General features: G+C 40.1%; 1 protein-coding gene across 2 annotated transcripts in view; it reads left to right on the plus strand.

The window, feature by feature from the left end:
• The window catches only part of LOC109429871 (zinc finger protein Xfin), a 67,313-nt gene that overhangs the window by 18,191 nt on the left and 25,668 nt on the right, over positions 1-23,454 (plus strand). The window lies entirely within an intron of this gene.

Here is a 23,454-nt window from a genome sequence, read left to right on the forward strand (position 1 = left end):
AATCCATTAATTGCGTGGAGCACCATGGGGAAATAAAGGGTCTTTCTTAGATCAATGGTGATCATTTTTCATAATATTTTTTGAAGTGGATAAATCATTTTTCTTCGTGAGCATTCTTATGCAATAGATGCTAAATAGACTTTAAAAGGATACATGCAGTCCTGCAAAATATCAGTGTCAGTGCCTGTTTTTCAGCCTAAAATGAATGACTGCGGCGGTCGTTTTCAGCAGAGAAGTTGTCATAGAGAAGCGTGAAGAGGATTTAGGTTATGTTTATTTACATCACGCCCAAAAACAATCAATTTTTGCGGTGAACAAAATTATATTTTCGAGTGCGTGTTAGTTTGATCTGCCCATAAGATGTAAAGCATACAAGTGACGTCATGCTTTGCACTAACACAGATTCATGTGCTTTCATGTTGCGCTTTGTTTCCCATGTTTTTCTATTTCCTTGAATTTGCTCGATTGGGACCGCGTTTGACGGTTCAATTGGAACCTTTGGTTTCAGTCTTCGCGCATCTCTATAACAACTTCTCTGGTTTTCAGTTCCTCGATGTGAGAACTGACAGAGTCCGAGAGCTCCATTCGTGAGCAACCCAACAAGGTCAATTCCCAATCATCCACACACTACTCATGCTGACAGGCCATTCGTCTCAAGCGGTAGCTTGTGAGAGTGAGTGCCCTATACGCTACCACGGGTGAAAACACTCAAATACAGAAAATTGAATGGAAATTTAGCCCTGTCAGTTCTCGCTTTCAGCACGCTGCGTACGAGTGTGAGTACCTATTTCATTTCGCTCCCGTGTTGCTGATCGGAAAGCAACATTGACAAGAAAAACAAAACGGAGAAAATGAAAAAAGCAAAATATCGCAATCATAAAGGCCTGTCGAAAAATAGCAGCACTGGATACATATATCAAAAAACTAAACTTTTTTGACATCTTGCCAGTTAAAGTTGGCAAAAACCTTAGGGTGTCCATATTGCCCCGCCTACCCCTATACATGTTTCAATGTAGATATTCTACACTACAAAAATTCTTCACGTCGATGGTACGTGAAAACATACGTAAATTTTTTCCATCGCACTTTCCACATAACAGCTACGTGAACTGTGAGTGACGGAACTCAATGCCTGGTATCTCAAGGTCACTAAGATTCCACGTAACAACTACGTGGAAGTAAGATGAGTTTTACTGGAGACCAATAATAACTATTACCAGTTTCCTTTTAATTATCTTTTCTTTTCAAAAGCTTAATATGAAAGAAAAATTGTCAACTCTTTTATAAATATGTACATATATTTCAATTATATACGAATATCCACTTTTAATTTGAATTTGTAGCACTTCCTAACATGAAAAGTACGAAGGACTTTTAAATCCACTAAAACTCCGCATAATCTGGTCTCCATGGCTCGGTTTTTGTGGTCAGTGCTGTCGATACCTGAAATTCAACGTTATCTTGGCAAAGCATTACGAAAAAGTTATAAATAATTACAAAAATACCTGTAGATATTCGAGAAAACAACGTGATGGCTGCTGCTGTTATCTTCCAACTAAAATGTTAGGTTAGAAATTATTGTTTACATTCCTGAGTGGTGGTGGAGCACTCATTTCCATACAATAACCACGTAGCATTGACGTGAAACTCAGGCGGAAATATGCTACGTGAAAAGTCACGTAGCTCTTATTAAAAACATCAGTGCCGTTAACTGAGGCGCAACATGAGTGTCAAGTGGGTCCGGTAAATTCAAGTTGAGTGACTAAAACGAGAACTTACGTGATTTTTCACGTAGCATCGACGTTTGGATTATTTTGAGTGTACAATGTTTCCCCTTTTCAGTTTTTAAGTACCTACGCAGATTAGTAAATGAACGATGCACGTTGACATATCATACCAATCAACGCGGTTAGCTATTTCATTACGGTGAGCTAAGTAATTTCACTGTCATAAGACGAATCTATCATTTGCCAGAGATGGCCTTAAAACAGTAATCTAAGTACCAAAGTGAGCCTTTGCCGCTGTAACTCTACCTCCTACAATGAACATCAGCATTAACTCGAACTAATGTCTGTCCGATATCCACTGGTTTCATAATAAAGCAATTGAGCTTTTTTCTTTGAAATGGACTACACCATCTTATGAGAACCTAGACATTGCCATTATCCAGCCATTATGCCAAATTCAGAAAAACGTTTTGGTCAATCATCAAACTGATTTAGATCTCGATATAACTATTTTGCACTTACAGTGTTTCAGACAGCTACCCGGACAGTATTTTTTTCATTCTATAAAAAACCTATTTATCGCATGACTAAAATTATCGCTACCATTTTTGCATAGAAAGTTTTACAGCCTTTTGAAAAACCATCGGAATGAAACTCTAACTGTTCAGGTAATTTCTGAAACGCTGTACTTGTGAAAAAATGTCGGAACTAAATCAAGTTTTTTTGTTGCCAGATCTCGCCAATGATTTCATCGAAACGGAGAGCAGGTGTCAAGGCACCTGTTGCCACCACACATTCTATGGAAAGCTCCGAAAGAACGCCGCATGAAAGACAGCTCCGCAAACGAGCCAAAAAACAACTGACGAATGCCTTGGAAGCGATCCAGCATAACACGAGCGTCCATGATGCCGCCGAAATGTTCAACATTCCCATCAGGACTCTACATGTTCACGCTGCACGCTACGGAATAGGGTTCCAAAGTAGTGTGATCCCCGGCAAAACATGGTCCGAGCAGCAAATGACCGAAGCCTTACAAGCCATCCGAGATGGTATGAGCTTCCGGAATGCGGCCGCTACGTTTAACATACCACGCGCAACGCTCCAGCGGCACACCAAGCAGTGCGGTATCCAGTGTCGGAATGTGAAAAGGTGGACCAAACGGGATATGGCCAACGCTTTGGCGGCCGTCAGGGATGGGATGAGTCTATCGAATGCGGCATCGATGTTTAACATTCCCCATGGAACCGTACACGATCACGCGAAACGTTGCGGCATTCGGCCTGTCAAAAGGATGTTTGTGCCGGTAATGTCGGTTTCGGAGGGGAATCGGCCGAACAATAGACCTATCGACGCAGCTGTATCGAACAACGATGGCGGCTTACAGGATTCAGATGCAATTGCAGCTGTTTGTTCAATAAAACAAGAGACTGATAATTCGGCATAATTAAATTAAAATGTTGTGAGTATAGTTTGGTATTGAATTGTGAACGCCAAAAAGAGTGTCGTAATAATAGAGGCCAATGATATAATAATTCTATGACTTATGTGTTCAATACACTTCATTTTTTCGAAAATTGATTAACACCATTTACAAAAAAAATATAAGACACCACGGATTTGGAGCAGTTTGTAAAAGTACAAAGAAATAACCTCTTTGCTTTCTGTATTTATTTTACTTAGTTGGGTATTCTCCTGATAATTGGGAGACTTCAATTTCGAAACGGATCGTTAAAAAGATGAATTTATGTTAATACTTTTGTCCTGTAAAGAAACCTTAACACCCATTTAACTAAATTGTTAAGATTGAGCTTATCGTTATGCTACATCCCTAAAGCTTGGCGAGAAATGCGTTTAATTTTTATCCCAAAGGCAAGTAAGAAGGACAAATCATCACCAAATGTCTTCACAAGTCCATTATCCTGTCCGTTACGTTAAAAATAATAGAAAAAAAATACTAGATGATCATAAAATCGTCATATTTAACAAAAAGCCCTTTAACCCTCCTTTGGCATTCGGGTCATTTTTGACCCAAACCGTACATTGCGTCAGCGAGCTGCTCCCAACGTGACGGATGGTTAAGTAAAAATCAATTTGCATACCAAGAGCGCAAATCTTCGGCAACTGCACTTCCTAAGTTGATTACAATACTGGAAAGATCTTTTGAAGCAAAAGAGATCTCACTTGCAGCGTTTCTAGAGATTGAAGGAGCGTTCGATAACACATCTTACAATGCAATAAGAAATGCTATGTCAAAACGTAGTTTTGGCGAATGAATTGGTAATTGGATTGGGGAAATGTTATCAGAAAAAGAGATATCATCAAACCTTGGCAGTCCAAGGTTCCATAATCAGATTCACAGCTATCACATACAAATGAATCAGCTTGTTGAATATAAGCCATGTGATAGCTGAGTCGGCAGTAGCCAGACAATGCTTTGACCAGCATGCTGCAGTTCTGCTTTGACAGATTTGTTAGATACTTCGCCACCCCTAGAGATGGATCAGTACAATACAATTGTGTTTGACGACATGACTCCAAACTATTCCAGTATTGTTTGTGCTGAGTGGCAGCCCAGGTGTAAATCTTAAGCTTTACCCAACACTTCGATACCGGAATAGCTGGCTCAGGGCCAATAAAGTCATGTGATGCTCCAGTGCGAGCTAACTCATCAGCCAATTCATTTCCAGCGATGGAAGAATGGCCAGGTACTCATACAAGGTGAACTGCGTTTGCTGAATTCAGCTCCTCGATTTGAGTTCGACAAGCGATAACTATCTTCGACCTGGAGTTGGCCGAAGCAAGTGCTTTAATAGCAGCCTGGCTATCTGAACAGAAGTATATTACTTTGCCCATTACGTGTTGCTGAAGTGCTGATTGCACTCCACACATAAGAGCAAAGATTTAGGCCTGAAAAACGGTGCAGTGTCTACCAAGTGAGTAAGACTGATGCAGCCTTAGCTCACGAGAATAAACACCAGCACCTGCTCGACCTTCGAGAAGGGAGCCATCAGTGTAACATACGATGCCGTCTGAAATACTTCTCTCCAGATAACCAGATGTCCGCTCTTTCCGGAAAGCGAATTTCGTGGAAAATGTACTATATGGAAAATTAAAAGCAATTGTAAGAACACTTGGAGCAAGGACAACTTCGTCCCAATTCACCAAAAGTTGAAACAACGAGGTGTGTGTTGATCTGCGGTTTACAGGAGTTTCCTCTAGTTAACCGAGTACGCGTAGACGGTAAGTGCAAGCAAGTGCTTCTTGTTTGAGATGAATGTGTAGTGGGGCAACGTCAAAGAGAACTTCGAGCGCTGCCGTAGGTTTTGAAGAGAACGCTCCAGACAGCGCCATTAAGCACATCCTTTGGAGATGGCCTAATTTTGATTGGATCGTTCTCACATCGCCCTTCTGCCACCACATAAGACATCCATAAGCCAATATTGGTCGAACAACAGTTGGGTAAATCCATTGGACTTGAGTTTTAGATCCCAAGTTGTACCAAAGGTACGCCGGCATTGCCATTACGGTTTCGCCTTTCCGTAAAAGGAACAATCGATGTTTTACTCGGATTACCCGAGAGGCCATATTGGCAACACCAACCCTCAACAACCTGAAGTGCGCTTTGCAGCAGGTCACAAAGGGTGCTGCTGATGCACATATCGACTAACAATGTTAAGTAGTCGTCGGCAAAACCATAAGTAGGATGTTCGGTAACGAAGTTGTCATCCGTTCATACACCCAATAATTCATAATCGAACACAATCCATTCACCAACCAACCGAGCAAAACAACACCGCAAACCCAATAATTCATAATCGAACACAATCCATTCACCAACCAACCGAGCAAAACAACACCGCAAACGGCGTTTACCCAGGCAGTGTGAACCTCGTCCACGCTCAACAGTGTACAACAGAAGCCCATTCAATTGTTCCCATTTCATCGTCCCGTGTTCGTTTCAACAGCCAGTCTCTATTATCCACGCTGCAGTAGGCAGCGTGGTTGATACAACCCAGCGCACTGCTCACTTGTCTTGCTTTGCGCTCTTTCATACCGACCAGCAATAGGCAGTGCGCACGTCACTACACAAACCAATATCGCCACCGTACTTGCCACTGTATATAGGGTATCGCGCTACTTGGGCGGTGGCTTCTATATTCGTCTGTTTTCCACTATAACTCAGTCAATTTTGAACCAATTGACTTGAAATGTTGTACACGGGTAAATACTATACCTATCTCACTGCATTCCAAAAATTGTGTCAATTGGTTCAAATTTGACTGAGTTATAGTGGAAAACAGACGGAAATAGAAGCCACCGCCCAAGTGGCGCTATTCCCTATAAGAGGCCCAATTTGAATGTAGAATATAGTTGTATAGCAATAGTCATCTCCCCAGCAGGCACGCTGCCTGTTTGGGGAAGAGCAATAAAAGTAAAATAGTTCAAACCGTTCTGTTTCTGTTATCGCCGTTGTCGTCGTCATCCACTGGAGCACAAATCAAGTCCGCTGATCTCCCGAGTGATCGAACATGGTCCTTCGAGCCGGATTGGGCGTCGAAAGGAATCCGCCCAACCAACCCTACGGAAAGCCCTCGCCGGAGAGTCACGGAGTGTGAAGCTGGATACGGACGTCGACAGGGCTGCTTAGCATTCTCGTTCGACTATCGGGAACTGTCGACCGATACCGATGTTGGATAGGCGCTGACTGTTGACGAGATGGTTGGTGTGTTGCGTAACGTCTGGTTGTCTGTGGTATCGTTTCCACTGGACTACGAGATGACTTGGCTTGGACGGATTCCTATCGACGTCCAAATCCGACTTGTTGCTCCTTGATTCTCCAGCGAGGACTTCCGTAGGGTTGGTTGGGCGGATTCCTCTCGACGCCCAATCCGGCTCGAAGGACCATGTTCGATCACTTTCGAGTCGACTGATCTCCCGAGTAATCGAACATAGGAAAACCGCTATGATTGAGTTGCCTCAATAGCGTATCTGCTACGAGATTTCACAAAAGCGGTGATAAGACTCCCCCTTGAGGACATCCACAAACACTCAATTTCCTAATCTCTGCTTGACGTCATGTCGAGAAGAGATATACCATGACCCCGTGCGGCTTCCAATATGCCATCGAAAGACACGTTGTCAAAGACACCCTCGGTATCTAAGAAAACACCCAAACAAGATGGCTTTTAAGCGAATGTCTTCTCGATATCGTAAACAACCATGTGTAAAAGAGTCACAGTGGACTTACCAGATTGGTAGGCATATTGGTTCACATGAAGAGGCACGTTGGCCAGATGAACATCACGGACAAGCATTTCAGAAGAAAAGAGGTCAAACTGATTGGTCTGAAACTCTTTGCTTCTTCATACGATACATGATCCACTTTCGAAATAAACTTTACAGTAATATCCGGCCAGGATTTGGGAATATACCCTGTAGGTTTTTTTTTTTTTCAAAACATGTTTGAAATAATCAAATCCTTTCTGAAGCAAAATAGGATAAATCCCACCTGCTCCAGGAGATTTGAAAGGAGCAAAGCTATTAAGTGCCCACTCAATCGATTCTATAGTTACAATACTCCGAGCCGAGGCCAGGGAATCATAACTACAAGAAACGTCATCAGATTCATCCCAAGATGTATATCTACACATCCAGGAAAGTGTGTGCTGAATAAGCTTTCCAGAACTTCCTCATCAGAGGAAGTCAGACCGCCATTTGGCAAACGAAGTTCGTTCACTCGGAAATCCATAGATCTCGCAAGGATTTTGTTTAACCGACTGACTTCACTCAAACTGGAAACATTTGTACAAAGGTGACCGGAGAGCTTTGCTCTAGGCCTTGCGAGCCGACCTGAAAGCCTCCGAACCGAACCTGCCGAACGTCGTCTGTTCCAACTCTTTTTACATTGTTTCCTGAGTTTCGCTAGATCAGAGTTCCACCAAGGGGTTCCTCTTGTGATCTTCACAGACCGTAGAGGGCATGCTTCTTCAAAAGCTTCCATGATGAAGGTCGTTGTAGTATCAACGGCATCATCTAAATCACTTGGAGTGTCAATGGATGGTGAGTATCCATGAAATTTGGTCGCAACCAAATCAGTAAAAAGATCCCAGTTTGTTGACCGAGGATTCCTGAAACGCAATTTTTTGCGAAGTAACATTTAAATGTTCAAAAAAGATATAACGATGGTCAGATAAAGATTCTTCATCTGACACATGTCAATTGGTCAGCTCGTGACTAATTCTGCTAGAGCAAAGCGTTATAACTAACACTTCCTCTCTAGCAGATACCATGAAGGTTGGGCGGTTGCCTATGTTAAGTAATGCAAGATCTGTACTACTTAAGTACTCCATCAAACTGGAGCCTCTCAAGTTAATGTCTGAGCTGCCCCAGATGATATGGTGAGCATTAGCATCACTGCCAACAATAAGCGGAAGGCCTTTTGAAGTACAGTATGCGATGACTTGTTTGAAAGCATCCGTAGGGGATGGTTCATCATGCGGTAAATAAACCGAACAATAGCCGTTTTTCTGTTGAGGTTTTCAAAAGATACATCAATTGTGATAGCACATACATCTCTGATGGTTAGTTCGTTGTTGACCAGCACACAGACTCGAGGCATGACACGCGAGTTTGCCATTTCATGTTTACTGAAAGTAGCAAACATCGGGTTCACAAGGTTTCCTAGATAGAAATTTCCCTTACGAAAGTAAGGTTCTTGTACCAAGGCCACTGGGCTGTACCATTTTACATAAGTCTGCAAAGATCGATCGTTGTTGTTCTTTTATGCTGAAGATTGAGCCACTACCCAAACTAGGTAAGATTAAACTTTTCGCAATAACAGCACAACAAAGAACAGGTGCAAGAGCAACTGGGATTAACGTATAAATTCCTATGGGCAAATGGCCAACTGTTTTTCAAGCTGAAATTCAGGCAACTTAAGAATGCTATAATATTTGTTAATGCAGAAATTACAGATATTCAAAAGTATGCATTATGTCTGACAGTCAAGCAGCTCTAAATACTTTGAAATCAGCAACATGCTCTTCAAAACATGTTTGGGAGTGTATACAATCACTCCAACAATTAGCTTGCCGTGATCAGGTTCCATGGCACTGTGGGATTGATGGAAACGAACAAGCCGATATGTTAGCAAGACTTGGTTCGTCACACCAATTCATAGGACCAGAACCGTTTTGTGGTGTGTCTGGCTGTTTTGCGAGTGTTTGAAAAGTTTGGCTTTATAAAAAGTTTTTTTTTAAGAAATCTACATACGGCGACATACAAAAATATTTGGGTTCTCATACAAAAACACTTACAAGGAAGATGCTATCAGTGTGTTGTACGAAATACAACAGCTCGATCACTCGAAGATTAAGGAATAAAAACAATAAGGTCACTAAGAAGGTCAAAAAGAATGAAAAATACTAGAATGTCATGAGTGCTTGAAAATGGTTAAGTTGATTTAGGCTAAGCAACATATGTATTTTTTTTTTATTATAGTAATAATGCTTATCATAATGCGACCATAGTGCAGATAGAAAGCTCTATTTGGCCCGCACCACTGACTAGTGGAACTAAACTACGGTTTTCTGTTGCCAGATGCCGGCGGAACAGGCTGAAACCATATACGATTCCACTGGTGCTACAATTTGGAGCCCCCAGTTCGTGGTCAAGCATCGCTACCGAAACTGGACCAGCCAACAAATGACCGATGCAATGGAAGCTATCCGGAATGGTATGAGTGATCGAAAGGCGGCCGCCGTGTTCAACATTCCACGGAGAACTCTTCGGGAAGAGGCAGAACGATGCAGAATAAAAAGTCAACTGATGTATGTTGAACCACCGATAACTAATGTTTGGACATCCATCGGTGATGACTCGTTCAGTCAGCAAGTAAACCCTACTGCAATAAGCAATCCACCTGCAACCACAGTTGACCGTCACAGACAAAGGCGTTGGACCGATGAGCAGATGAACGAGGCCCTAAAAGCGGTTCAGCAGGGCATGAGGTTTTCGGAAGCGGCTACCACGTTCGACATTCCTATGATATCGATCTACGCCCGCGCCAGACGTTGTGGCATAGAACGTCCGAAATGTCCTCAAAAATCCTCGGAAGTCGTGCTGAAGGGGTCGAAAAATTGGACGACGGAGCAGATGAACAATGCGTTGAAGGCGGTCAAAGAAGGCATGGTTCTCTACAGAGCAGCCATTACGTACAACATTCCACAGCCTACTCTGTGGACGTATGCAAAGCGGTTTGGGGTGCTGCAACGAGAAGAAACCATCGTATCGGACGACACGGTGCTGGGGTATCAACATTCAGGCGAAGATGTTGCTTTAAAATCGGAACTCACATTTGAGTCAAGTGAGAAATGTGACTGAAATTGATTATTTTAATAAAACGATAATTCGGAACTAGTGAATATTTTACATTTTCAATTAAGTTAACTGTATTACAAATTAATTATTATGAAAAACCTGAACTTCGTTATGTGATGACCCCTGCGTAGAGTCCGGCCCATCCATCCACACTTTCGCTCCCGAATTTTGGCTTTGATGACATCGACGATGGAGCTCAGCTTTGGAGATCCAGTGTAAGGCAACTATGCACGAGCATCTGTTGATTAAAGCCTGCACCGTTCAGTGTTCTCCACTAATACACAATAGGTTTCACTAGAAATCCTCTACATAGAGATAAGCGGAAGTTACATATGTCGATTCGGCAACGCTGTTCATTTTGTTTACATCAGCTGCCAACACTTGCTGCAAAGCTAGATGTTCAAACTTTGTGCGTGACTTCGTAGTGGTTCAAGTTGTTTTGTTTACATTTTCTAATTATGGTAGATTTTTTTTCAAAATTTTGAAAAAAATAGCGGTGCAATCGATGAAATCTGAAATTTATTGCAAAGTGTTAAGCTAAACATATCGGCAGAACTGAAGCAAGAAGCAGCAATGAAAGTTTTTTCGAGAAGTGCAGCAACAAAAGTTTCGTCATAAGCTTGAGCTTTTGAAAGCAGAATTAATTAAATTCTATCTTTTTACTAAACTTACATATACCGTCAATTTCTCGATATTAAAAATAAATAAATTTAATTTATTTAGTTCGGATTGCAATACCGTTCAATCGACGCCTTCTTACGAACGATCAGCCTGTTCATTTGGCTCACACTTTGACAGTTCTTTCTGCACGATTGGCTTACAATGGCCGCCTCCGCAGATCTCTATAATGTAGGATTACTAGGTTTCACTGGCGTACAGCAGCACAGATTTCACGTTTGCGCTGGAAATTCGGATTTGTGTGCGTGGTGGTCCATACATTTTCTTAAATTCGCAAAAACAGCCCTCGCCTTCTTATGATCCGTGCACCTCACTGTGGCTTACCAGGTGGCCAAAAATATGAAAAGTGGTTTACTCTGATTCATATTTCTTCATGGTTCTCATTCGACAGCTATCGCTCCTACTAAGATTTTTTACAAATTATCGCTGCATTGTATCCTATTGTTCCGGCGATATAGGGGCATCTGGGGTAATACGCACTGTCGAGGCAAAACGCACCCCCTTTGTTTTTCAGAGATTATCGGTTTTAGAGATTTGAAACCTTATCAGTCTAATAGAACGTCTTAATAAATGAGCATCTGGAAAATTTTACATATCTGCGTTACGTAATTAGTGAGAAAAATGAATAAAATTGAAAAGCACAATTCTGATGTAATTTTCCCGATCGTTTGTCGAATGATTTGATGGCGAAAACCGGCCAAACATCTAATGCTGTTGTGTTTGTTCAGTTCATTGAGGGCAATGCTAAGCATAGGAAAAATAACTTAAACAGTAGTCTACGTAAATTATATGTTTTAAACTATTTTACTTTTTGCTATTGATTGGGGCAATATGCACTCCATTGGTTGGGGCAAAACGCACCTAAGGAAAACAAGCTGTAATAATATTTATGAGTGCTCTGCAAGTATCGCAAACAAAATTGAGCTATTGTTTGTCTTAAAACCTTATAAAACATGCATTTTGTCTAAGAAGTAAAAATATTTCTAAACTCGACGGTGCATCTTGCCTCAATGTTGTGGTGCGTCTTGCCCCTTTGTTTGAGTGCATCCTGCCCCATTGTTGTAGTGCATTTTACCCCGAGCAAGGGTGCATACTGCCCCGCATAAACATACGAAGCCGTAATGTTGGTCTTTACAAAAAACGTTATTTTCAAGAGTTGAACTGTATTAAGGCTGAAATTTTGTTTGGTTTCTCTTAGAATGAAAGTAGATGCAATGAATGCATGCATTAAACCAATAAATTATTGCCTTTTTATATGCATTTGGACGCATCTTCCTTAAGTGGTGCGTATTACCCCAGAATCCCCTACATTGTTAAAATTGTGATTTGCAAGAAAACGAATCAAGCCTAACCTTATGAAACACCGAGTAATAAATTTATTCAAAATCAAGATTTTCATATGAGGTGCTGCATTTCGTTGAGGACCCATATTCTGGAAGGTCAAGAGAATCTTATCGTAAAAGCTAAAATAAATGGATGTTCTTGTTTCTATGGATCTGTTCCAAAATATCAACGAGTTGATTTGCTGTCTAGCTAATGTATACAATAACTCAAATACTGTTCTGCTTAAAATTGTTTGCTCGTTGAAAGAAGCACATATGACATTCATTAAATTTTGTAAACTATATATGTCAAGTTTTTCACTGTCATACAGTCCTAACGTACTCATTTGCTTAGGGTGTCCATTATGCCCCTAATCCCCCTATTGGCCAAACAATTAACTGAGAACTCTTTGGTGTATGTTTATTTTTGTGCCAAATTTCATAAAATGTGATACATTACCTTTAACTGTGGATGAAAAGCAAATACGTAGATTGAGTGGTTTGTGTTCAAAATTCCAGCCATTTCCTTTGCCAAATTCAAAAGTTACAGCGCTGAGAATCTAAACTAGGGGCTGTACAAAACTTAATTGCACGCGTTCTACTGTTTCATTGCTACAACAAAAATTTGAATAGTTGAAAACATCATTATTTTTACTCATATTACTGTCGCGCGTTTGTTTTCTAAGTTACGAATTTTGTTTAAGATGTCGCGATTTTCGCGGATGACACTTTGAAAATTGTGTGTTTGTTGCAATAGTTTAATTTCCTTGGAAAAATACAGTTCAATAGATAAAATGACAATACCACGGGTATATTGAACATTAATAAACAAAGAACTAAGTATTAAACAATTATCGAATGGTTATTTTATTGCAGGCTAGGGGGAGGCGGGGCAGTATGGACACCCTAAGGTTTTTGTCAACTTTACCTGGCATGATGTCTTCTTCTTCTTCTTTGTGGCTCGAAGTTCGCATTGGAACTTGGTCTGCCTCTCTTCAACTTAGTGTTCTTAGAGCACTTCCACTGTTGTTAATTGAAGGGCTTTCTTTGCCTGCCATTGCATTGCATGAATTTGTACATTGTGTGGCATGTGCAATGATACGCTATGCCCAGGGAGTCGAGAAAAGTTTCCCGACTGGAACGGGAATCGAACCCGCCGTCTCCGGATTGGCGATCCATAGCCTTAATCACTAGGCTAACTGGAGACTGGCATGATGTCATAAAAGTTTAATTTTTTGATACATGTATCCTTTTTAGGCCTATTTGGAAGCTATTGCATACGAGTGTAAGCGAAAAAAACATGAATTATCCACTTCAAAAAATGTTTTCAAAAATGTTACTATTTCATGACCGCCTTGAAACATACGAGGCAGAATGGACACCCCCATGGGGCAATATGGACACCATGAGACTTTAACTTTTTTTTTTTATTTCGTACATTATTTACACCTATAAAGTTATTTCATTACAAAACAGCTACTATGGATGAATAATACGCCAAAGTAGTTCATTTTTGTTCAGTTAATTTAAATTTAGACTGTTTTGGATAAAGCTTTGTTTTTGTCGGCATGCACAGCTGTGCCTTGAACAACTATTTTCCACTGTTGTCGTTTTTTGACCAATTTGTTTCATGTCTACTATAGTGAACTTTTAATTGCAAATGTACTGAAATCGACGAATGTTATTGGTTTGTGATTTAGGTTATATTTTTCCCTCGCCGTTTCTCTCACATAGATGAGAGTCCATTTTGCCCCGGTAGGAGACAATATTTTCAAACTAGATTTTTGATATGAAACAGAAGAAAATATTAACATGTTAAGCATGTAAATACAGCAAAACTAATTGCATGTGTTCTAGAAATAATAGTTTTCAAAAGGCCTGCAATTAATTATTCACTAAACCTTATTTTAGATGGTGTGAAAATTATAATTTCCATGCACAAAAAACGGAGGACGCAACTTTTTCGTGTGAAGTCAAGTATAATTTTAATTTTGAATGTTTCTTTGCTGAATCTACGTTTTTGATAAATGGACTATATTCTCCATTCATTAATAGTGCAAAAGAGTTCGCATATTTGAAAATATTAAGGGTGTCCATTATATAGCCGAGGCGGTAAACGCACGGGTATTCAGCATTACCATGCCGAGGGTGACGGGTTCGATTCCCGGTCGGTCCAGGATCTTTTCGTAAAGGAAATTTCCTTGACTTCCTTGGGCATAGAGTATCTTCGTGCTTGCCACACGATATACACATGCAAAATGGTCATTGGCAGAGGAAGCTCTCAGTTAATAACTGTGGAAGTGCTCATAGAACACTAAGCTGAGAAGCAGGCTTTGTCCCAGTGAGGACGTTACGCCAAGAAGAGAGAGAGAGAGAAGGGTGTCCATTCTACCCCGCCTACCCCTACATCTCAAATTAGACTAGCACACTTTTTTTGGTACGCCTGAGGGTACGGCCAGAGTGGACGCGTCACGCGACGCGACGCGGATTTCCCATACGATTTGACAACTTCTTATTATTGATTGTTATTCCTTTGCGTGCAAATTTCCGCGTCGCGCCGCGTCACGCGTCTACTCTGGCCGGCACCTAAAGAGTGTGATAAAAATGCACATTTGCCTCGGATCGTCTCGACGTCTTCGGTGCACTTATTCCTCCATTTACAAGGAATAAGTGCAACGAAGACCTCAATTTGATCCGGCGTGCCCTGCGCTGCAATCACACTTTGAAGGTGTGGGCACACTATTGTGTCAGTCCAATTTGGGATGCAGTCAGCAATATTAGATATCAGGAAAGTGACAATACGTATCGGAGCCTATGCTTGTGTACACAAGTAAAGCCACTGTCAGGCTGCTTCTTTCAACTACAGCATCCGCTCGATAACTGACTGCTGTTTAACTGGACTGCTTTTTAACTGGGCGCTCGATAACTGGACCAAAGTCCAGTTTTATATCAAAAATCTAGGAAGCCCGGGAAAAGTCCCTGAAAGAATCCCAGGAGACACCACAGAAATCCGAAGGAATCTCTGAAAAAATTGTGGTAGAAATCCCGGAGGAATCTCTGGCGGTATCCCAGAAGAAATTCCGAGAAGAATCCCAAAAGTTATCTCTGAAGGAATTCCAGAAGCAAATAAATCTCCCGGAAATAATAACACAGCGCAACATTTTTTTGTCTCAAGAGCAAACTTATGTGTCTCCGAAGGATTTTGGGCCGCTGAATCCGAATCCGGGCTCAGATTTGCTCTAACACGTCACAATTTTGAGTTATACCTCAATTTATAGGGCAAAATATGCGATTTTGGGCTTTTCTGACTGTAAGCCATTAAGCAAGGAAATATTTTTTTTAAGCAACCAAAAGGTTAATTGGTCAATTAACATCTAAATTAACAACTCATGCAAAATATTTCGTTTTACCTAATCAAATTTGAAAGATTTAAGCATTTTATGTTAGTATGAAAATTTGCATGCAACTTTTGGAGGATGACTTGTATGGGAAATATCGTACCTATCATAAATCGCTTAAAACTATCAAATTCGATTTAGTAAAACAAAATATTTTGCATGAGTCGTTAATTTAGATGTTAATTGACCAATTAACCTTTTGATTGCTTAACCCTCTACTTCCCATGGTTGCTCTAGAGCACCATCGATTTTCGACGAACTCGAGACAAACGGAATCAGATGAATATGATGCAATAGTTTTTAGAATATGATTGTAATCCCATTAGGTAAACCCAACTCCCAACTACTTGTTTCAATAGTGAAACTATTGATAAACAATCAAAATACTATTGATTTAAAACTAAATTTTTTTTCGTTGATTTCGAAAAATTTGGCCAATTTGCAATAACTTTTGTTCAAGCACTTTTTTCGGAAACGCTTTCTTGGCATAGAAATAGTTGTTCAAAGTCGTGGGAAGGAAAGGGTTAAAAAAATATTTCCTTGCTTAATGGCTTGCAGTCAAAAAAGCCCAAAATCGCATATTTTGCCCTATCAATTGAGGTATAGCTCAAAATTGTGACGTGTTAGAGCAAATTTGAGCCCGGATTCGGATTCAGCGGCCCAAAATCCTTCGACAGACAAAATGCTCTTGAGACAGACAAAAAGTTATTTTTTGTTACGCAGTGTAATTAAATACCTGAATAAAATTTCTGGGGGAATCTGCAAAGGCAACCTAGGAGAAATAAATGAGGAAAATCACATATAATCCAAAATCTAGTTTGAAAATATTGTCTCCTACCGGGGCAAAATGGACTCTCATCTATGTGAGAGAAACGGCGAGGGAAAAATATAACCTAAATCACAAACCAATAACATTGCAAATCAGTAAACAAAACAAAATATAACAATAGCCTCCTGCTCCGGGAGCTCGGTCCAGTTATCGAGCGGCACTCGCTAACCGAACTGTTGTCAAAGCCCAGTTATCGAGCGGAAGCTGTATCAACCTACTATGTATATTCGGAATCACCAATTGATCGTGAAATTAATCTCCATGCAAGGATTATCTTACGAAAAAGAAGACATGGCGGTGTCCAATTTTGGTGGTTCATTGGGTTGCTGGATCCATAACGGATGACGACGTCTTCTCATAAGATTTTGCTTGCCGATTGATCTTCTTGATATGCCCGACATTTTTTGCAAGAATGCTTCCCAAAACGGGATGTAAAAGTTTCACATGGCCTCCTCCTGTATTCACGACTTCGTATTCTATACTGCTGAGTATCGGAGTCAGTATTCTGGATTATATGTGATTTTCCTCATTTATTTCTCCTAGGTTTCCTTTGCAGATTCCTCCAAAAATTTTATTCAGGTATTTAATTATTATTTCCGGGAGATTAATTTGCTTCTGGAATTCCTTCAGAGATAACTTTTGGGATTCTTTTCGGAATTTCTTCTGGAGGTATCCAGAGATTCCTCCGGGATTTTTACCAGATTTTTTTCAGAGATTTTTTCGGGTTTCTGCGTTGTCTCCCGGGTTTCTTTCAGGGACTTTTCCCGGGCTTCCTTCGTGAATTGCTTCCGTAATTTATTCAAAGAATTAGGGTGGGGCGGGGCAAGATGGGTCACCTAAGGATGGATCACCATAACTTTGTAAATACAAATCGTATTGGTTTGTATTCGTCCGCTACTCTTTAATACACTAGTTAGCTATGCTAAAAGTCAATAAAAAGTTCATTAAATACAAAATATGATGTTAAACAAGCAGTTTTAAAAAGTGATCGATTTTGCGCCGTGAAAAAAGGGCGGGGCAAGATGGGTCACCTTTTAAGTAATTCACATTTTCTCAACAAAAAACGTCAAAATATAAGATTTGTTCCGCATTCATATATGCTCCATATCCATACTGAGTAAACAAGAGCTACTAGTAAACATTTTATAAATTTATTTGGAATATAAAAAACTTTACGATTTGAGTGGCCCTAAGGCGACTTGAAAATCGATGTTTTTACTAAAAAAAATATCATAATTTTATGTAATAATTTTGAGCATTCATTCCGCTTGATTGAAGTCATTTATGAGATAGTCTTGTAATAAAAAATAAATAACTTTTGAATGCTCCAAAAATACGTTCAAAATTGAAGGTGGCCCATCTTGCCCCGTGACAGTTTATATGGAGATTATATGGAATGTATCGCATAAGAAAAATGGCTAAAAACCATTTTATTTTTTATTTCCAATGACAGTAAATAATTTTTCAATCAATGCCCCAATCTTTTGTATATTCATGCTGGTCATCTAACAAAATTATTAACATCAACAAAACATGAGTAATGCGCCCAAAAATGGCACTGACCCATCTTGCCCCGCCCCACCCTACTCTCATGATTTTGCTATACTGATTCGTTTCTGGTGAGCAATATTGCTGGTGTATAATTATTCAATTTGAAGTACTTAAGTCTTTTTCATGAAGTCATTTGTTATGTTCTGGTATTCCACAGTGGGGTCTCTGTATATTTCGTTACCTTTATTCAACCCAGGGTTCGATTGTTTCATCTTCATTGCGTGATGGCTGTATCGGCCAAGGTACCGGATTCGTTTCAAAGCCGACAGAATTTATTTCTCTGGGTTTTATTTTTGGTAGCATTTTGATCCGTAATCGTATTGCTATCAGGGGCGTACAATTTCGTTTCAATGATACACTTTCATGCAACATTTGAATGAGTCACTTCAAGTGTTTCATACATTTTTCTAATGACTCGGTCGTTAAAAAAAACTTTTCCACTCATCGTAGCACTCGGTAGTCTCCCACCCGGTCGCATTGCTTGTGCTTCACCCGTCAGTGCATTAGTGTCTCACTGGTGCGCGCTAGTCTCTCAATGGTTACGGGCGCCGGTTAATTGGATTTAAGTGGTCGAATTTGTTATCCTCTTTCATAAAACATAATTATCATTCTATTGGCGTGCACCAGTATTTAAAAATGTGGTTTAAATAGTGTTTTTAGCATGTTGAAGTATTTCAATGACTCATAAATGAAACGAAAATCCAAGTGTATCATCCCATGTTTCATACACACTTGTTTCTGTAGCAGCAACGAACGAGTGTGTTGCTGGGTGAGAGATGAAGCATCACAGCAGTCCGTTCGCATGGGAAACGATTTGCTACAGTCGTCGTACGTCATGTTTTCCTTTCGAAATTGCACGACCCTGATTGCTATGGGCAATCCATGATCGTTTGGCTCAACGAAAAAAACCGTTTCTGATGCAGTAGACCTTTTAGATGACCTGGAATAGTTATTCGCCTAACTCAACTGATAGAATCAGTTCCTGAGGAAGTCCACCTTTGAGGTAAACTTCAATACTTGTCGCATAACTCAACGGATGGAATCCTGAGACAGTCTCTTGCGAAGGAGCTTGATTTGTTACTCAATACTGGAAGTCTTAGTTTGTTGCCTGAGCAACCACTTGTTCACTTGTTAGCTTTTTTTATACCAGTATTGTCCCAACATATGTTGACAAATATTAGTCCAATGTGATCTCTTTTTCGTTCGATGACAACTTATTAAGTCTTCTCATGTGATTTAACGATTAACTTCGAATTAGTGCTATGATCTTGTGTTGTTGCATGCCATTTTCATCAATATTGTCTTCCTGGCATGTAACTGCCTTTAGTGGAACTAAACTACGGTTTTCTGTTGTCAGATGCCAGCGGAACAAACTGCGACCACCTTCAATGCCACCGATGCCTCAACACGGACTCCTAAGAACGAGAAACGTTGCCGTGAAATAAAATACCTCATGACCGATAAACCACAAATGCAGTCGACAAATAAAACGTGTGGACAAAAGCGTCCCGTTGATAAACAATTGACAGAGGCGCTAACAGCGATCCAGAAAGGCATGAAGGTTTCAGCCGCGGCAACTAGATTCAATATCCCTTACAAAACTATCTACAACCGCGCCCAACATTGTGGTATAATACGCCCGAAATGTTCAACCATCATTAAAGGGTCGAAAAATTGGACGTCGAAACAGATGACTGATGCGTTGAAGACGATCGAAGAAGGAATGAGTTTTACAAAAGCAGCCATCATTTACAACATTCCACTGGCTACTCTGTACACGTATGCGAAGCGTTTCGGGGTGCGAAAAAGGTCCATCGCAGATGATATGAATGGAGGCACATCTGAAATCCTGAAACACCTCCCCGATGAAAGTAGCAGAAAAAGACGTTGGACCGAGGAACAGATGAGTAGGGCCCTCGAAGCCATTCAAAAAGGAATGACGATCTCAAAAGCTTCAACGGAATTCAACATTCCTAGGAAACCGATAGATTTCCGGGTCAAAAATCTACACCAGAAGTCAACATTGAAAGATCGAAAAAATGGACGTCTCAAAGCAGAGGACTGATGGTGCGTTGAAGGCAATCAAAGCAGGCATGGTTCTCCACACAACTGTCACCACTTGCAACATTCCTTGCAGCCTACTTAGTGGAGTCATGCGAGAGAGGTCCATTTTATCCAAACCGAATTGAAATAAATTTATATTACCGTGACAGTTGGAATCTAATAAAAAAAAGACGATAATTCATATTTAGAGAAATAAATTGTAAATTTGGATCCAAGATTCATTACCTGAAAACATCATTGTGAATAATACAAGTAGCAAGTCAGAATTATTTTTAGAAAACTATGTGATTACATATAAAATAAACTAACGAATTTAATCAACAAACAATTGAAGATTGAAAAAAAAAATAAAACATGAATTTTATTACCCTTGCGTTACCTACTTAGATTTGTCCCCTGAATGCGAAGATCTTGTACAGTAAGATTTCAATTTAGTGGCATACTTTATTTTTTTGGCATGTTACGATCTTGGCACATCACGAATTAGGCAACAATGGGTTTCATGATTAGCAGCATTTTAAAATGCATTAGTAAATTATCAAATATAGTTAAATACTCTTCTAATTTGCAATTCCCTCGATTTCACGCTATCCTGGCATTCGCACATAGGATCCAGCCCACTACTGTTTGTCACTCATATTCTCAAAACAGCACAGGAGTCTTCTTCTAGGTCTATATACAAAGCCTCACTATAGAAACTCTTGCTATGGGGAATTTGAGGAGAATTGTTTTGCGAGAAACCCTTCTAGATGTTTGAGGTCCAATCAAATGCAAATACAATGTAAAGCTTATGTAAATAGCAAGCTTATGTAAATAGTGCCGATAGCTATGACCTGCCACATACTACCTCTGGAACACGACTGACCTTACGGTAACTAAACTACGGTTTTCTGTTGCCAGATTCCTGCGGAACAAACTGCAACCACATGTGATGCCATCGATACCCCAACACGAGCCCTAAAGGTCATAGCAGGAAACCAACGACACCGAAACTCCACCAGTCTACAAATGACAAAAACATCCAAAACTATTGGTACTGACAGGAGTGATCAAAAAGCGATCGCTCCGTTTAACATTTCTCGGAGCAGTCTTCGAGACAAGGCACACCACTGCGAAACAAAACATCCTGTTCCCGTTGAACCACCTTCAACACATTCCACAATGAGAACTTGTACACGAAAGCGTTTGGTTGATGAACAGTTGGAAAATGTGTTAAAACTGATCCAGAAAGGCATGAGGATTAGTACAGCGTCAGCAATGTTCAATATTCCTTACAATAGGATCTTGAAAAATGCCAAAAGCCGAGGAATAAAACGCCCGAAATGTTCTTCCTTAACAATCATTAATGGGTCAAAAAATTGGACGCCGGAACAGATGACTATTGCGTTGAAGGCGGTCCATGGAGGCATGACTTACACCAGTGCAGCTGTAGCTTACAACATCCCAATGGCTACTTTGTGGAAGTATGCGCAGCGGTTTGGAGTGCGAAAAAAGCTCACTTTGTCCGATCGCATAATGAAGGCAGAAAATTAATCGAATATTATTGATACTACCGTGGAAGCTAGATAGCTTGTACTTACTACAAACAAATAAGTCACTTACTTAGAGAAATAAACGATAAACTTCGAGATGATGTCATCATTCAGTGAACTTGGACCCAACATTCATGAATTAAATCAACATCCCTTGTCATTAACATAAGTATCAATGTAAAATTTACATATGAAATCTAATATTTTTTCTATCAAGCTACCTACGCAACTGTAAAAAAAATGTAGAAATTGTTGATCAATTAACATTGCAAATACGATCATTGATTTGCTTACCCTTGCATTACTCACTTAATTTCCCCAGAATCCGAAGCTCAATTAAGTCACGTATACCGCGATCAACTCAGTTCGACGATGTCGGCCCAAAATTCAAGATGGCAGCCTAATATTCAAGATGGCGGCTGTTTAATTGAGTTTTAGGCTCTAAAACCATGTAATATGGGTATATTTGGTATGAGGAAGATGTCTGGAGTCCAAAAATGGCGATAAAGAATACCCAATATGATGAAGATGAAATCGAAGATGGCGGCTCCAAATTCAAGGTGGTGGCTGTTTTATGGTGTTATAGGCTCTGAAACTTCTGAAACTCTGAACATCCAAGATGGTGATCTAATATCAGATATCCAGGAATATCCAAGATGGCGGCTGTTTAATGGTCTTTAGGCCCTAAAACCACAGAGAACATACAATCAAGTCCAATCTGAATTTTGTGTTAGGAATATTTCATCGGCAACTCAGTTGGCAATAGCGCGGTGCTGCAATAGCAATCGGTTAATTTCCCATACTAATTTAATTCACCACTTGATTGTGGCAATTATGGTGTTTGACGGCGTTAAAGTTGTCATCGTGTATTGGTTTGCAACCTTACTCAAGTGAAGATTCAATTCCTTACACAACTTTTTGAATGAAATTTGTTCTAGCCTGGATGTCGGTTCTCTGTGCTAAAACTATGCAATATGGGTGTATTTGGAATGGGGATGATATTCGGAGTCCAAAAATGGCGACCAGAGTATCCAAAATAGCGAACTTCTAAGATACCAACTTTTTCTAAGAGTTTTAGGCTCAAACATAAAAAACCGCATAAATGATATGATTTCTGGTACCATGAAATGATTTTTTTACTTATGAAAGTGCGATGTTCATCAACATGTCACTTGAGTTTTGTCGAAATAGGTTTTCGGAGGCACGAGAAATTCGCCATAACCGCTAGGCGGATCAATTAGGGTTTTTCAGTCCTCAGCGAGACTTGAATGCGCTGGATAGTCTAGTCTAGCCTAGTCTAGTCTACACATACACAGCCATTAATTGAAAGAATCCTAGAAAATGATAGAATCGACTACTTCTACCATTTTTCTTGTCATTATCAATACTTGCAAGGCATCGTAGATGTATTACAAGTGTTGAAGCGGCCAGGCCTACTGTGCAGCGTTATTGAATACAATTGAACAGAACTATGGAACGGCGACATCTCGTCAGCCGCTCCGTATCGTATGTGTAATAAATGTGAAACAAAAACGTTGGGAGTGACGTTGCTAAGAAAGTTAATGTCACTCCGTTGGGGCTCCTCTTCTTCCTGGGATGGGGCAAAGATATTTATGGTATTAACCCCTTGTGTCCTGGCTCGAAAGCCTAGGTTTAAGCGCCATTGCTCGCTCTCTGAAACGAGAAGAAAATATAACGATCCCTTCCCCGACTGGATTAAATACCCTGTATTATTACCCGACAAACTACTTAGAATTATTTTGTTATAAATATTTGGTAGGAATTCTCATATAGAGACAGTCACACCTTATACCATGGGTTTGGATGGGTAACATAAGAGAAAACCGAAATTTGTGTCAGCCTTAGTAATAAAGTTTAAAAATCAAATCAATTATTCATACATTTCAGTTTGTATGATTCTGCCTTTATTTTTGTGACGATAACCCAAGCGGTAGCCCATTTAAGCTTTGTAGA

This window comes from Aedes albopictus, chromosome 2 (assembly GCF_035046485.1).
Source record: "Aedes albopictus strain Foshan chromosome 2, AalbF5, whole genome shotgun sequence".
Taxonomy (NCBI): Eukaryota; Metazoa; Arthropoda; class Insecta; order Diptera; family Culicidae; genus Aedes; species Aedes albopictus.